Below are 17,737 nucleotides of genomic sequence, written 5' to 3' on the forward strand. Positions count from 1 at the left end.
CTTTTCCGGTTTCCTACCTGGTGCACAGCTTCCAACTACTTTAACCTATAATGAAATTATCTTTTAAAACACTAAGTAAGTTTTTCTGGATCAACAATATAAAATGTTTTGAACGCTTCGATGTGGCATGTCGGATCCGATCATAATGTCTGGGCTGGGTTTGGGGTGTTACAAGTCCAATTCGGAAAAGGCTAATTTTAAGGGCTTTTAGGCATTCCAAAGCCTATAAATACACCTGAGAGAAGGAAGAAAGAGGAGGACGGAATAGAGGGTAAGGAATTATTCCAAGAAAGCCGATTTATTCATCTTAGAAGCCGGGTTCATCATCAAGACTGAAGATCTCTCCTCAATTCCCCTTCAGGAGTTTTGGGTTCTCTTTATGTTTTGTATTCTTTATTATTCTGAGATGTTTTCTTATTTAGTTATGAACTAAATCTCCTAAATACCTAAGGGGAATGAAACCTAAGACGAATCTTGTTATTATTTTCTGAATTGTATGATAAATATTTGACTTGTTCTTAATTATGTGTTCTTAATTCTTGTTTTGATATCCCAGGATACCGATTCAAGATAAGCTCTTATTTAGAGGAGGAATAGACCTTATTTAAGAGTACATTTGTCATAATTAAGCGGAGTTGATTACGCGCCTAGACATAGGGTGACATGATTTTTCCAGATTAAGGTGAAACCTAATAATAGGATTCATAGATAGAGTTAATGCAACCCTAGAGTGTTAATTAGAGAAAAGTCTCGGTTATTCAATCTAGGGACTAAACATTATTAGTCTTGAATAGGGATAATAACATAACTTAGGGATCTCTACGGAACAAGTTAAATGAATAAATCGTCCGATTCGGAGCCAGAATAATAAGTACAATCTAGGTGGATTTTTTGTTAGGTATTGTCTTCATTCAATCGATTTTTCCAAAAGCAATTCCCCAATTCCATTCTCAGTGCGTTATTAGTTTAGATAATTAGTTAGTTAAAACAAAAACCTCTTTATTTTTAGGCTAGATAATAAAAAGACAGTCATTACTAGTACTTTTAGTTCCTTTGGGTTCTACAATCTGGTCTTGCTAAAACTATACTACTGTTCGATAGGTACACTTGCCTACATCGCGATAATAGTTAGTTTAAGAACGAGTAATTATAAATATTTCAAACCTATCACGAAATCATGCGATCAAGTTTTTGGCGCCGTTGCCGGGGAACTGAAATATTAGGAACACTCAATTTTTGTTACTTTAGCCATTTATTTTTCGTGCACTTTAATTTATTATTATTATTTATTTACTTACTTTTTCCTTCTCTTGACAGGTTTTTATAGTTTATGACTGGAAGAAATCTGTCAGGACCATTACTTCTTGACGAAAAATCAATCGTACAGTTCGTATAAATCAAAGAGAAATAAAGAGAAGCATAAGATACACAGAGAATGAGCAAGAAGATGATACTCAACCCCCAACCGAAGAGATGGCTGAAAACCAAGGCAATCAGCTACCACCTGCAATTGCGGTTAATCAAGATCCTGTTCGACGCACTATGTATGATTATGCTAAACCTTATTTAACAGGAACTGAATCGAGCATAGTTAGACCTGCTGTAGCTGCAAATACTTTTGAATTAAAACCTAACACTATTTAAATGATACAACAATTTGTTCAGTTTGATGGTTTGCAGGATGAGGATCCCAACACTCATTTAGCCAACTTCTTAAAACTATGCAATACATTTAAAAATAATGGTGTCTCTGATGATGCCATTCGTCTTTTGTTATTCCCTTTTTCATTGAGGAACAAAGCTAAACAATGGTTGAACTACGAGGGTCAATTACTACTTGGGAACAAATGACTGAAAATTTTTTACTAAAATATTTTCCGCCGACTAAAATAGCTAAATTACGTATTGATATCTCTTCTTTTGTGTAGATGGATTTAGAAACACTCTACGATGCATGGGAGAGATACAAGGACCTTTTGAGAAGGTGCCCTCACCATGGGTTACCGCTTTGGCTATAGGTTCAAACGTTCGATAATGACCTGAATCCTTCGACTCGACAAATGGTTGACGCAGCTGCTGGCGGAACCATCAATAATAAAACATCTGAAGATGCCTATGAGTTTATAGAGGAGATGTCACTAAATAACTATCAGTGGCAAGTCATGAGGACAAAGCCAACAAAAACAGCCAGCGTTTATAACGTCGATTCGGTCACCATGCTCTCTAATCAGGTAGAACTCTTAAATAAAAAGATTGATGGTTTTCTTAGTTCTTCACAGGTTCACCTAGTAATGCAGTACGAAGCAAGTGGAGGTGGAACAAGCCATTCGGAATACCAACCTTATGGCCACAACATGGATAACGAGCAATTAAACTACATGGGTAATAATCCTCGACCTCAAAACAATCCATATAGTAACACTTACAATGTAGGTTGGAGGAACCACCCCAATTTCTTGTGGAGCTGTCAAGGAAATCAAAGACCACAACCACCACCAGGCTACCAACAACCACCCTACCAACAGGAAAAGAAGTCGAATCTTGAAGAGATGCTCTCAAAGTTTATTTATTTCGGTGTCAGAAACTCATTTCCAGAACACCGAGATAGCCCTTAAATATCAACAACCATTGATCCAAGGGCTCGAAACTCAGATAGGCCAGCTTTCTGAACTAATTTCTGAATGATCACAAGGTAGCTTGCCAAGTAATACTGAACCCAACCCAAGGGAATAGTTCAACGCAATTAATATTCAAGATGAAGAAAGAGTTGTTGAGCCTGAACCAGAACCGAGGCAAGAAATTGTGGTAAGCAAATGTCAAGGTGAGGTAGATAACAATAAAAACAAAACGGTGAATGTCGAATATAAACCTCGTGTGCCATACCCCAACGCGACAAGGAAAGACCGATCAGATGAACAATTTGGTAAATTTCTTAAACTCTTAAAAAAATTACATATTAACTTACCATTTATTGAAGCCCTATGGCAGATGCCAAACACAATGAAATTTTTATAGAAACTTTTAGGAAATAAGTGGAAGTTGGACAAGGCATCGCACGTGGAGCTAAATGCAGTTTGCTCAGCTATTCTCCAAAATAAACTACCGAACAAACTAAAAGATCTAGGGAGTTTTACAATTCCTTGCTTAATTGGTAGTTTAGATGTTAGTAATGCATTAGCTGATTTAGGGGCTAGTATTAACGTCATGCCCTACAAAATATTTAAGCAATTAGGTCTCAGGAAACCCAAACAAACTAGGATGAGAATTCAATTAGCAAATAAAACTATAAGGTTCCCTAGGGGTATTATTGAATATGTACTAATTAAAATCGATAAATTTATATTTCTCATTGACTTTATTGTTCTAGATATAGAAGAGGATAGCAACACTCCTTTAATTCTAGGAAGGCCCTTTTTAGCAACTGCTAAAACGATTATTGATGTTGGCACAGGTGAACTCACACTCCGTGTGGGAGACGAAACAATCACCCTTCAAGCTCGCAATTCTGGCAACACATCGGGAATTGAAGGTGATCGTTTAACCCATTCTCTTAGAACTGACAATATGGTACAACTTACTTTACAGGAAATGAGTTTAAAGGAAGCACATGAGTCATTCTCAAGCAATAGTAGAGGACCTGTTCATGAATTTCGAAGAGTACAAATCGAGGAACTCGATGAATGGTGGACGCATAAACCAAGAACACCAGACAAACCGAATCTACGACAGAACGAGCTCAATACCTTTCCAAATCAACTTAAGATTGAAGATAGAGTCTTATTAGATTCCGCAGATCCCTACATTGTCGCTACCACACCGAATGAAGAAATCCCTCTTACGTACTTATTATCTTTCCATTCGGCATGGTCGAGGTAAGGCACCCTAAGTTCGGCACTTTTAAGGTAAACAACACCCGTTTAAAACCTTATTTTGATGAGATTGATGACAGGAATGAGGAGTATAAACTCCTCAAACCACCATGATTATTCAACGGAGAGGTAAGTCAAGCTTAGACTATAAATAAGCACTTCTCAGGAGGTAACCCGAGCACTAACTGTATTAGCTTCTTTAAAAATTTAGTCTTCAACATCTAACTTACTAACGAAGCTCTCGAATACAGGTTTTCTACCGGGACACAGCCAAGCACATGGGCGTGCTTATGGCCATGTCAAAATAGGGCAAGGATTTCCCCAAACACGGGCTATGATAAAATGCCACAGCCATGCAACATGGCTGTGGTCGAGCCTACCAAAACAACATGAGCATGCGACACGCCCGTGTGGAAGACCCATGGTTGAAACTGAAAAACTAGCACGGGCGTGTGACACGCCCGTGTCTAACACCCGTGGTCAAACCTGTCAAATTAACATAGGCGTGGGGCGTGCACACACGGGCGTGGGAGAAGTGAATGAAGCTAGACATGGTCGTGTGACATGGCCATGTGAACCCATATGCCCAAGGAACACGGGCGTGTACTAAATGTTAGACGCACCCAAATTCGAAATTCGAGAATCACACGGGCTGAAATTGGGGAACATGGGCATGTGCCCTGGCCGTGTGGCCCAAAATCTATATATACACTGCACTATTCACTTTCTTCCCCATTCAAAAACCCTAACCCTAGCCGCTGCAACTCCATACGGCCTCCCTGCCAATCCCGTGCGCCGTTTCCCACTCCATTTTTGATGCTCAATCTCTCTCCCTTAGTGTTTGTTTACTCCTTTCACTTCTATTTTACTTATTACTAATGCTTATTATTAGCATAATCTTCATTTCTTTTGAACTATTTTTCATTTTGCTCATTATTTTATCATTTAGTTTGCATTCTTAGGTTAGTTATCATACATTTCGTGTTAAATCGAGTTATTAGGAAAACCTCATACCCATGACTTTACTATGCTTACTCTCATGATATTTCCATACCAATGTCTATCATTTAATTTGCATTCTTCGATTATTTGTTATACATCTCATGTTAAAATAAGTTGTTAGGAAAGCCTCACTCTTTTGTCATACACATGTCATTACTACGCCCATTCTCATGCCATTACAATGATAATGTCACGAAATTATTATATTAGTTATGTTTGGTTGTGGCTGAAATTCTACTTTTTATTTGAAAATTGTATTCCTTTTACTTTGACCACTCATTAAGATGACTTGATGATTCTAATCGCAGGTGCCATGTCGTATTCACGAGGAAAGAAAACCGTCGTACCTGCCTCGAAGAAAAGGAAGGGAGCGTCATCTTCCGTGGGTCCAACCATGGAAATTTGTCACCCTCTCTTGCAGTTCCCCTGAGGGCCCCAGGAAGAGCTTTTCCAAATACTTCGGGCCCAACCCTTAATTACGGGCCTCTGTATCGACTGGGCTGCCGTAGAACAAGTTCAGTTGGCTAATGCGATTCAGGCCTTCCTAACCACCGACCCTTGGGAGCTGTTCTTTGGGATCATTGAACCAACATACCTCGAGCTCACGATGGAACTATGCTCAACATTCCATCTTCAGACCATAATGACAAATTACGATGATTCTGGCACGGTCCAGTTTCACCTAGGCGGGTTAGTCCGCCAGCTAAGAGTCCTAGAGTTCGGTGCTACACTAGGCTTATATACGAATGAGTTCAAGGAGGAAAATGAACTACATACTCTCACTCGCCACATACATTTTTCTCCCTCGAAGTGCTGGCACACTTTGACCCCTGACACAACCTCCTACAATCCTAGCCGCTCCAAGGCATTAGTTCTCCCACCATCCCTGAGGTACTTACATGCCATTTTAGCTCACACGATTATAGGGAGGCGAGAGAGCACTACCGTCGTCAACACTCACGACGCCTACTTCTTATGGTGTATGTCGCACGGGCACGTCATCGACCTTGCCTACTTCATCGTCCTCACGATTCAAAACTAGACGGAGCGGCATAGGAAGGGGGTAATCTCCATTGGCCCCTATGTAACGCGATTGGCTCGACACTTCGGGCTCCTTGATACTGCGGCCCAAGAATCATTCTTGACCCTCATTGGCCAGATGTCTCCACAAGGCATCTCAAGCATGCTTAGCATGAGGATAATCGAGAGGCGCCGAGGAACCTACCCTTCTTAATATCGTCTCGCCCAATCCACCGAGGAGGAGGCCTACGAGTACATTCCTGATGATGTCCCTTCACAGCACAAGGACCCACCATCCCAGCCACCACCACCCTCTCGTCCAGTTCATATGGCAGCTTCATATGCTGACATCTCTGAGTGCCTCACTCGATTTAAGCAGCAGTGTTTTCAATGATTTGACAACATTGATGTTACTCTACAGTAGATTTGTCAGCACCTCCACATCTCATCGCTAGTCCCACCTCGAGAACCATCCAGCGATGAAGATGTTTAAAAACATTTATTTATTATTTTATGTTTTAATTTTTATTAAAACTACTTTTTATTTTTATTAGATTTTAGAAATTTTATTTTTAATTATTAATTTCGGTTATTTTTTTTGAGTAATTATTCTTCCTAATATCCCTTAAAAAGTTCCTGGTTTTATCACAGTTATATAGAGCTCTTAAGCTCATCATCATATAGGAACTAAAACTCCACCAGGAAAGGTTCTCCACGACTGCCATGTCCTGCTCGCCTATGACCATAGCTACCACTAGAGATAATATCCTTTTGGCGCAGGACTTATGGCCTAATGAACCTCTACGACCGCTTGAGGATCCTCCTCCACTCTTGAACCGATTCAGAAGTTAAATTCTTTAGTCTAAAAAGAAGCTCTGTTGTACGCAAGTGATGATTAACTCTTTTTCTAGTTAGGTAATTTTTCAATTCAATCTCGATTCTAACCCTTTCTTTCAGCTTGTGACCACACCCCCTAACCAAATCTCATTACAACCCTCTAAAGACCTTTTGATTGATGTATCATCTTAAATTATAGTGGTGCAGATTTGATTTTCATGCAAGCCTATGGTAATGACTTTTCATTATTGACTATTGGGTGCTTCATTTATTATCCTTAAACATCTCGAGTGATTTGAGTGAATCTGTAGTGAGGATGTGAAACTCTATGGTATTCTGAATCAAAGGTAATTACTTAAATGAGGAGAGACACCTATGTTTGCATGATTAAATACTCAACTTGGAATGTTTGAAACTTTTATGTTCTTTTAGTTGAATTCTCAATGTATGATTACCTATGGATTATTCTAAGATAGTATCGATAGAAATTATAAGTTGAGAAGAATTTATTTTGATTATGAGTTGAGAATTTTGCTTGAGGACAAGCAAATGCTTAAGTGTGGGGGTATTTGATAAACCGTAATTTATACATATTTTTACCCCATGTTTAACACATTTTATGGATGATTTTCCATTAGAATTGGTGAATTCGATCCTCCCAATGCTTTAATTTCATGTTTTACACTTAAGAGAGCATAGGAGAGCAAAAAGAAAGAGAAATGGGCCAAAAACGGAGAAAATGGGCCACAGTACGAAATCAACACGGCCTAGACCTCCTCACACAGGCAGACCACATGGCTGTGTCAATTTGGCAGGCTCGAGCACGGCCTAAAGTAATCACACACGGGCGTGTCCCTACCGAGCCCAAGTTGTGTCCAATTCGGAAAAGGCTAATTTTGAGGGCTTTGGGGCATTCCAAAGCCTATAAATACACCCTAGAGAAGGAAGAAAAAGGAGGACGGAGTAAGGGGTAAGGAATTACTCCAAGAAAGCCGATTGATTCATCTCAGAAGCCGAATTCATCATTAAAACTGAAGATCTCTCTTCAATTCCCCTTCAGGAGTTTTGGGTTTTCTTTATGTTTTGTATTCTTTATTATTCTGAGATGTTTTAATATTTAGTTATGAACTAAATCCCCTAAATACGTAAGGGGAATGAAACCTAAGACGAATCTTGTTATTATTTTCTAAATTGTATGATAAATATTTGACTTGTTTTTAATTATGTATTCTTAATTCTTGTTTTGATATCCTAGGATACCGATTCAAGATAAGCTCTTATTCAGAGGAGGAATAGACCCTGTTTAAGAGCACATTTGTTATAATTAAGCAGAGTTGATTGCGCGCCTAGACATAGGGTGACAAGATTTTACCGGATTAGGGTGAAACCTAATAAGGGGATCCATAGATCGAGTTAATGCAACCCTAGAGTGTTAATTAGAGAAAAGTCTCGGTTATTCAATCTAGGGATTAGACGTTATTAGTCTTGAATAGGGATAATAACATAACTTAGGGATCTCTACGGAACAAGTTAAATGAATAAATCGTCTGATTCGAAGCCAGAATAACAAGTACAGTCTATGTAACAGCTCAATTTCGAGTCTGATCAGAACAGGTGGTTTCGGGAGCCCTTAACCGAGTAAAAATATTATTTTTATATTTTTAATAATGTTTACAGTGTGGTAGTATTACTGTGTGAAAGTTTCGTAAAGAAATTTTACCGATTAAATAATTAATTTGATAAAAAAGATTAAATTGCATAAAATGAAAACTATGTGTGCCATTAGTAAAATGACTTATTTGATAATGGCTTTATAAATGGGAGTCCTTGCATGGTAATTATACCATTGCATATTTGAGTGGACGGTAGTGGACCTTGAATTTCATAATTTATTTGGTTATTAAACATGGGTATTTTGGTAAATTATGGAATAATGCTTAATAAAATAAAGCCATATGATATTTTTATTATGTTTTCATCATCCTCAACCGAATAATTAAACAAAGAAAGGGTTTTGGAACCTTTAACATTCGGCCATGGCTTTCTAAGGGATTTAGGTACGGTTTTTGATCCGTTTTTAATGATTTCTATGTTTTTGAGCTCGTTGCAGCTCGGTTTAACTGACTCGTACCTCAATTTCTAAAATTGGTTGTGTTTTTGAAATGTGCCATTGATGAGTGCATGTTTGTTTTAATATTTCTTGTTAAATTGAAATGTGCCATCAATAATTTAACAAGAAATATTAATACAAGTTTTATAAAGAGATTTTTGATGAAATTGAGTATTTGGGATTAAATTGAAAAGATAGAATTTTTGTGGTTAGAAATGTGAATAAAATGAAATTATAGGCTATTTACTATAGAAAATTCAGCTAAATACATGTATATTGCGGTTTTGTGTATTTTTGCATAATTATGCATTAAGGACTAAATTGTTAAAGTATGGAAATATAAGGGCTATTTTGAAAAATGGCCAAAATACTTGTATATGTATTTAATTGATTATGTTAGTGAATAATTGAGTTAAAATTGGTTAAATTTAGATCAAGCCAAGCAAATTCAAGATTTTGATCGAGGAAAAATCGGAAAGTAGACGAATAGTCGACGGATACATGAGGTAAGTTCGTATGGTTAAAAATATATATTCGATATAAGAAATAATGGGTAATTGACCAAATTGTAAGTATATAATGGTAGATATGTTAAATGGCTTTGTACTTGATTATATTAATATTACATGATGATGGAATGCCATAATATATATTCGGTCTTGTGTTTGAAAGTAATGAAGTACTTTGTGGTTGAGTAAATGTATATTGGAGTTAATTGAGCTTTAATATATGATAAATTAAATGCCTTGTATGTGGTAATTTACTAAGGAAATATTTGTTGTTGATTAAATTAAATACTATATATACATATATGTGCCAAATTGAAATGTATATATAAAAAAAAGTTGAGGTTGCCGAATGCAAATAAAGTTGATAAATTTGAATTGATGAATAGTAAGTAATTGAATTTCGGCACAGAGGGTGCGAGTATAAAAGGTGATAGATGTAAAAATTGCACTAAGTGTGCGGGTCTGATTATAGAGTACTAAGTGTGCAAGCTTAAGTATCTAGCATTAAGTGTGCGAATTCGGTATATAATGCTGAATAACTATTGGCACTAAGTGTGCGACTTTTCGAGTAATTGGGAATGGTTGAAAGTATTTTTGCCTTGAATTTTTTTGAGAAGTATTTATGATTTATAAATTTGAATTTGAGCAGTTGAGTATCAAACCTATAGGGTTAATATTATTGATCATAAAGCTATGTGATTGATAATGGTAAAGAAGGTTGCATGATAGATGTACAAATTGGATGAGTAAAATGATATGATTATATATATCTATTTACTATAAATGTAGTAAGTCTATAAGAAATTTAAATGTTCTTGTTTGAATAAAACAATTTGTTTAAAATGTTAATTTTGGATATATGGCTAAATAAATTATAGCCGAATGTAGTAAGGATAGAATGGGAATGTTTGAGTTGCTTGGATTAAGTTTTGATATTGAGAAATTGAATGGAAAATGTATGAATGAAAATGTGCTTGAGTTGATTGTGAATGAATGATATTCGGGTTTTTAGCCTAGTAGGCTATGTGCCGGAGAATTTGATCAGGCTTCGTGCCTAGCAGGCTTATTACCGGTGAATAAATATCAGACCTTGGGTCTATTAGGCCTTGTGCCGATGAATGATTCAGGCTAAAAGCCTAGCAGGCCTTGAGCTGGTGAGTTTTATCAGGCTTATTCCTAGCAGGTTTATACCGGTGTATTACTTTAGGCTCGATGCTTACAAAGTTGGGTGCCAATGTGGTACGGAATGTGTAAGACGAGTTGGATGGTTAGGTATGACCTAATTTATTTGTTATTCAAAATTAGATAAGTAAGTAAAACGATTATTTGTTATAAATTATGAATTATTGATGTTACTGATGAGTTAATATTTATACGGGTATAATTTTACTATCGGTTATATAAAGGTGTTACAGGTTATACGTAATGAAATAAATCGACCCAATGCTATGTGAATTCTATGATATTGATATTGTATTGGTGATATGTGATATAAATGGTTTAGTCACATATATGGCATTTAGTATGCAAGATACAGGGTTTTCGATGTTGGTCTCAAGGGTTCAACTGTAAATATGATGCTGCGAAAATAGAAATAATGATACAAATCAGTACAAGTATACATAGTACACTTGACAAGCAAGTGACATTGATAAATTTATATGACACGTGAGTAGATGTGATAAATTACACATGAGTTACATGACTGTTAAGGAAATAAATATTGAATTAGATGAGGCTGGTTTAAAAGCAATCTTATTGCTTAAAATGACAAGCTTTATGTTAAATCTTTTATACAGTGCTGATAATTATGCGAGCTTACTAAGCTTATTAGCTTACTCTGTCTATTCTCTGTATTTTACTGTTATTCGAATACTCACTCAGGTTGGAAGTCATCGAAAATTTAATCACACTATCCAGGAGGCAATTGGTATTCCTGAAACTCTTTGAAATTGGGTAATATGGCATGTATAGGCTAGTTAATAAGTTCATTATATGGTCACTTGTTTATATAAATGTGAGATGAATTTTGAGTATTATAATCAAGCTATGTGATATGGCTTGATATGAGAAAAGTTGGTTTGATACAAAAGCATTATATGATGTGTGCATTTAGTGTTAAAATTTATAATTGGTATTTCGGTTTGAATGATATGTAATTATGGATGAGTTGATAAGAATGTTGAAATGTGATTAATTTGTAAGTGGTATTTAGATGCTTATATATATGTGACTACATGGAATGGTCACTTTAGTATAAGCTTATATAATTGTTTCAAGCATGATATGCTGGATTAGTGTTGAATGATGTTGACGATTGATAAGTTAAAGTCTTACTGTTCCGGTTTGAGTTATAAATCCGGTAATGCCCTTACCTATTCTGGCGACAGTTACGGGATAGGGGTATTACAATATGGATGTGTTTGAAAAGTTTTTAAATTGAACGAAATTTTATGGCTCCGTTTTGTATGAATGTAAGTGTTTAAGTCCGGTAATGCCTCGTACGCTATCCCAGCGTCAGATATGGGTAAGGGATGTTACAGTCTAGGTGGATTTTTCCTTAGGTATTGTCTTCATTTAATCGATTTTTCCAAAAGCAATTCCCCAATTCCATTTTCTATGCGTTCTTAGTTTAGATAATTAGTTAGTTAAAACAAAAACCTCTTTATTCTTAGGCTACATAATAAAAAGACAGTCATTACTAGTACTTTTAATTCCTTTGGGTTTGACAATCTGGTCTTGCTAAAACTATACTACTGTTCGATAGGTACACTTGCCTACATCATGATAATAGTTAGTTCAAGAACGAGTAATTATAAATATTTAAAACCTATCACGAAATCACGCGATCACTAATGACTTACTAAGCTTAAATAGCTTATTGTGTGTGTTCTTGTTTACCTCTGTTTTATAGATTTTGGATTCAAGTTACGAGCTCGGGGATTGTCAGCAAAGTCTATCACACTATCGACTATTTTCGGTATTTTTATAAGTGAACTTTCGAATCTATGGCATGTATAGGCTGGATTATATTTTGAAATGTTTGATATTGGTTAATGAAATCATGAGCCATGCGAAAATGGCTTAATACTTTGTTATGTTCAGATTTAATGCTTCGTTTTGATGATGGTTATGTTTGGTTGTGACTGTGGTGTTTCGGCCATTATATATTTTCATGTGAATTATGGTTGATTATAATGCTAATGGTTGTATATACATTTGGACTTGGTTTGATCTTTTATTGAAAGTGTATCCAAAGTATATAATGTTGTGGAGTTTGTTTATGTGTTTCAGCCATAAGATAAATAATTGTTGTTAAATATATTACATGTTTTGATAAGCTAAAAAATGACTTTGCTATATTATGAATTTGATTATTTGGAGTGGTTTATTATTGATATAAAATTTGATATATAATTTGTTGTATAAACTTTTCTTAGAACTGGTAAATGATATATATGCATATTCGGCTAATGATAGATACCTTAGTTATGTATTCATATGTCATATATGTTGGTAGTTTGGTATTTATGTGACAAGTTGATACATGTATTCGGATGTAATATGGTTAGTTCAACTTAAAAGTAATGGTGGAATTGGTATGACTAAATTGGTTGATTTTGATAATCGAATAGATGAACAAGTGAATAGGTTGTGTATTTGTAATTTGGTCATTATGCTAACATATACATTTTGATATGTTTTGATTTGGTAATTATGTTTTAAAATGGTTAAAATATTGTTTGAATAAATAATGGTTATACATGTTATTAGCTTGAGAATTTAGGTGTGATTATCATGTTTAAATTCGGCTTTTATATCTTATATCATTAGGTAAGTGTTTGTTATGTTTTATATTTATATAAACACAAATTTGTGATGTGTTTAATGTGAAATGCAAATGAATATTGACATATTGGTTCAGTTATGTGAATTTAATAAAATTGTTTATGTTATGTGTATTAATAATTCCAGAATTGTTAAATTAAAGTTACAAATGTAAGCCTTTGATTATGATCTGAGTCATTGTATGAATGAATGAAAGATGTATCTTTTTTGGTAATGCCTCGTAACCCCATTTTGGTGACGGATTCGGGTTAGGCGTGTTACAACATATGTAGCTAATGCTACCTAAATCTTATATTACATAGTTGCTTCCTCTCAAGCTATCAACGGGCCTGCTTACACAAGTTGTCAGTCAAGACGTAACTACACGGTGCTGCTCACATAAGCTGTCAAGTACCTGTAAAATATGCCGATATACTCAACCACCTGTAAGACGTAAAGGACCAGCACCGGATCACATAATCACATAACACATGGTAACCCTAGTGACATGTCACTTGTATCCTAATCTATTCCGTAGGTTCAAATGAGATTTGTCGAATCATGGTCGATCTCATTTGTAGAATTAAACTTGTTCACTTAGTCAATCATACGTTCATGAATATTAAAGCATTTAAATACAATTATATTAAAACTTATTTAACATACGAACTTACCTCGGTTATAAAAACGACAATTAGTTCGATTTAGTCCACAACCTTGTTCTTTCCCCAGTCTAAACTCGAACTTCGTTTTTCTTAATCTATAATATCAAATTTAACTTATTTAATCATCACGTTATTCAATTCAGCCCAAAAACATACTATGAAAAAATTACATTTTTTCCCTTAAACTTTTGACATTTTACATTTTAGTCCTTAGGCTCGTACAATGAATTTCATTCAATTTCATCACAACCCAAGCCTAGTTGAACCTTACTAGTACTCATAACAACCCAAAATTTTCATTTATTCACACTTTTCTATACATTTTATAGACTTTTACAAATAAGTCCCTACTTGATGTTTTTATCGAAAATCACTTTGTAAAAGTTGTTTAACACACAATAAACATGCATAATTTTATCATTAAACATCAAAATACAAGCATATTCAACATGGGTAAAATTTTAGACTTTAATCCTTCTTCAAATTAGTCCTTGGAAAGGGTAGATTAGATTGAAACAACTTCAAAAACATAAAAATCATGAAAAACGGGGCAAGAACGGACTTATTATTGAGCTTGGAAGTGTCCAAAACCCTAGCTATGGACTCATTGTGAAATTCGGCTATCGGAGGATGAATTGTGAAGATGGACATCTTTTTATTAGTTAATTTTGTATTTATTTACCAAATGACTAAAATGCCCTTCACTTAAAACTTTGAAATTTTATCTAAGCATGTCTATTTTTGTCCATATTAAAATATAATGGTCTAATTTCCATTTAAGGACCCCTAATTTAAGAATTCATAGTAATTAGACACCTTTAATATTGCAATTTAGTCCTTCTAGTCAAATTGGACATTCAATCGATAAAATTTCTTAACAAAATTTTCACACAATCATTCAATCATTTAAAGAAATAATAAAATAAATATTTCTACTTCAGATTTGTGGTCCCGAAACCACTATTCTGATTTGACTCAAAAATGGGTTGTTACAACTCTTCCCCTTTAAGGATTTTCGTCCCCAAAAATCTTACAAGAAAAGAGGTTAGGGTACTATTTTGTCATAGCTTTCTTGGGTTCCCACGTAGCCTCTTCGATCCCATGTCTTTGGCACAAGACTTTCACTAGGGTTATGCTTTTATTTCTCAACTATTTAACTTCCCGAGCTAACACTTTAATCGGTTCTCCACCATATGTCATATTAGGTCGAATCTCAACCTCTGTCGGTGAAATTATATGCGAAGGATCTGATCGATAATGACGCAACATCGATACATGAAACACATTATGGATCCTTTCTAATTTTTTTAGTAAAGCTAACCAATATGCCACCGACCCTATTCTTTCAATAATTTCATACGACCCAATGAAACGTGGATTCAACTTGCCTTTGTGACCAAATCTAAGAATTTTCTTCCACGGAGACACTTTCAAAAATACCTTATCACCGATTTGAAATTCAATCTCCTTTCATTTTAGATCTATATACGATTTTTGTCTATCCGAAGCTACTTTCAAACAATCACGAATTGCTTTTAATTTTTCTTCGGTTTCTCTAACCAAATCAACCCCGTGAATCCGTCTCTCACTGAGCTTGGCCCAGTACAACGGAGTTCGACACTTGCGGCCATACAATGCCTCATACGGTGCCATCTTTATACTCAACTGAAAACTATTGTTATAAGCAAATTCGACTAAAGGTAGATATTTTTCCCAGCTACCTTCGAACTCTAGAACACAACAACGAAGCATATCTTCAAGAACCTGAATCGTTCTTTCAGATTGACCATCAGTTTACGGATGAAATGCGGTACTAAAGTCAACTTTGTGCTCAAATCCTCTTGCAAATTTTTCCAAAGTCGAGACTAAACCTCGGATCTCTATCCAAAATAATAGAAATAGGCACCCCGTGCAATCTAACAATCTCAGCAATGTACAATTCAGCTACCTTATCAAGTGAATAGTCGGTATGTACCGGAATAAAATGAGTCGATTTCGTCAATCTATCAACAACGACCCAAACAACATCTTTCTTCTTCGGAGTTAGAGGTAATCCAGTTACGAAATCCATCATAATTCTGTCTCATTTTCACTCGGGAATCATCACAGGCTGAAGTAAGCCCGAGGATACTTAATGTTCGCTCATGGATGGCTCATGGATGGCCTCAATGTCCATACGTCCTTGTTTAGGCATTCAGACTACCACCTGATTACAAAAACACGCATGTAGCCCTTGAGCACACCAAACCTTGATCCAATCCACAAACATTCAATTAGTCACAAGGTAAACAAATTAATACTACTTCTTTCCAAAACAGTTATCCAAAGATCAATTGTCACATACATTGATTCGAACCCCCAAGCCCTTACACACACCTAAACCATTGATCAAGAATGATTTTTCTCTTTCTTCGGTTATTATCTGCAAACCATTTAGAACCCTCATTAACATCTATTCATAACCATAGTTTGATCTCTAAATGAAAATACATACTTACTGAAATCGCAGAATTATAGAGTAGGAATAGTACACAACTTCGGTAGAGAGGGAGAGAGCAAAAAAAGGAATTTGGCATAATGAGGGTAAAAGAAAAAGGGAGGAAATCGATAAATAAAAACCAAAAATCGGTACCAACAACAATGAACAGTCGATAGAGGATTGTGAGAAAGGGGAATCCAAAACAAAATTGAGAACTACTAGTTAAGGTTCGGCTAGATGATCTAGCCAAACATCAATTACACTTCGGCAGTAAAAGAGAGCTTGAGAAAAAATGAAAGCAATAAAGTGGAAAGGAAGAAACAGCAGAGAAGAACACAGTCACCGAAATTTCCAGAGAAAAAAAGAAAACCAACTAAAGCCAAATTGCCAAAAGAGATTTCAACTATAGGGGAACAAAATGGTTTTGCTGTCAGAATTTTAGAAAACTAGGAAGAGGATGCTGGTAAACGCCAAATTATACATATCTATACCCAAAATATTTAGCATATTTATGGATATTTATTACTAGATTTGTGGATTTTGGTGCTCTTAATCCGGTTATTTCATGTTTTATACTCAAGAGAGCACCAATAGTCGAAAAGAGCCAAAAATGATCTAAAAAAGGCAAAAATGGACCAAATCGAGAAGAGGACACGGCCTAAGCCTTGCCACACGAGCATCTCACACGCCCGTGGCCTTCGGGGGTGTCGACCAAGGTTTTCACGATTCACACGGCCTGGCCATTGAGCCCACACGGCCATGTATAACTCAACGGATCGAACATGACCTGCTAATCATGTCACACGGTCATGGCACACGGGCGTGTCCCTTTTTCAAAAAGTTGTGTTTTACACGGAAAAGGATATTTAGGGAGGAAGAAAGCCAAACCAAAGCCTATATAAACACCCTAAGTGTGACCTAGAAGGAAGCCGCTCTTTCCAGAACTTTTCTGGAATACAGTACCACACGCCAAGAATTACTTAAGGAAAGCCAGACGATCCATCTCAAAAGTCGGAGCTACTCCAAGACTGAAGATCTCTCTCAAAATTCCTTCAGGGGTTTTAGAGTTTTCTTTATGTTTTGTTATTTTCATACATTTGAGATGTACTCTTATTTTATTATGAACTAAACCCTTTAGATACCTAAGGGGGATAAAACCTATGATGGATGTTGTTATTATTATCTGAACTGTATGATAAATACTTGATTTGTTCTTCATTATGTATTCTTAATGCTTGAGTTAATATTCCGAGTATTAATTCATGATTTGATGTACTTATACAGAGGAGGAATAGACCCTGCCTAAGAGTAGATTTGGCATAGTTAAGCGAAGTTGATCGAATGCCTAGAAATAGGGTTACGAGATTTTTCCGGATTAGGGTGAAACCTAATAAGGGGATCCATAGATCGAGTTAATG

The 17,737-nt window shown here is 35.7% G+C and overlaps 1 non-coding gene across 1 annotated transcript; it reads right to left on the reverse strand.

Moving 5' to 3' along the window:
* Positions 1-1,895: 1,895 nt before the first annotated feature.
* On the reverse strand, positions 1,896-2,002 carry LOC121228655 (small nucleolar RNA R71). Its single transcript, XR_005926230.1, has one exon. It is a non-coding gene; the product is annotated as a small nucleolar RNA R71 (small nucleolar RNA).
* Between the last annotated feature and the right edge of the window lie 15,735 nt (positions 2,003-17,737).

This window comes from Gossypium hirsutum, chromosome A04 (genome assembly GCF_007990345.1).
Source record: "Gossypium hirsutum isolate 1008001.06 chromosome A04, Gossypium_hirsutum_v2.1, whole genome shotgun sequence".
Taxonomy (NCBI): Eukaryota; Viridiplantae; Streptophyta; class Magnoliopsida; order Malvales; family Malvaceae; genus Gossypium; species Gossypium hirsutum.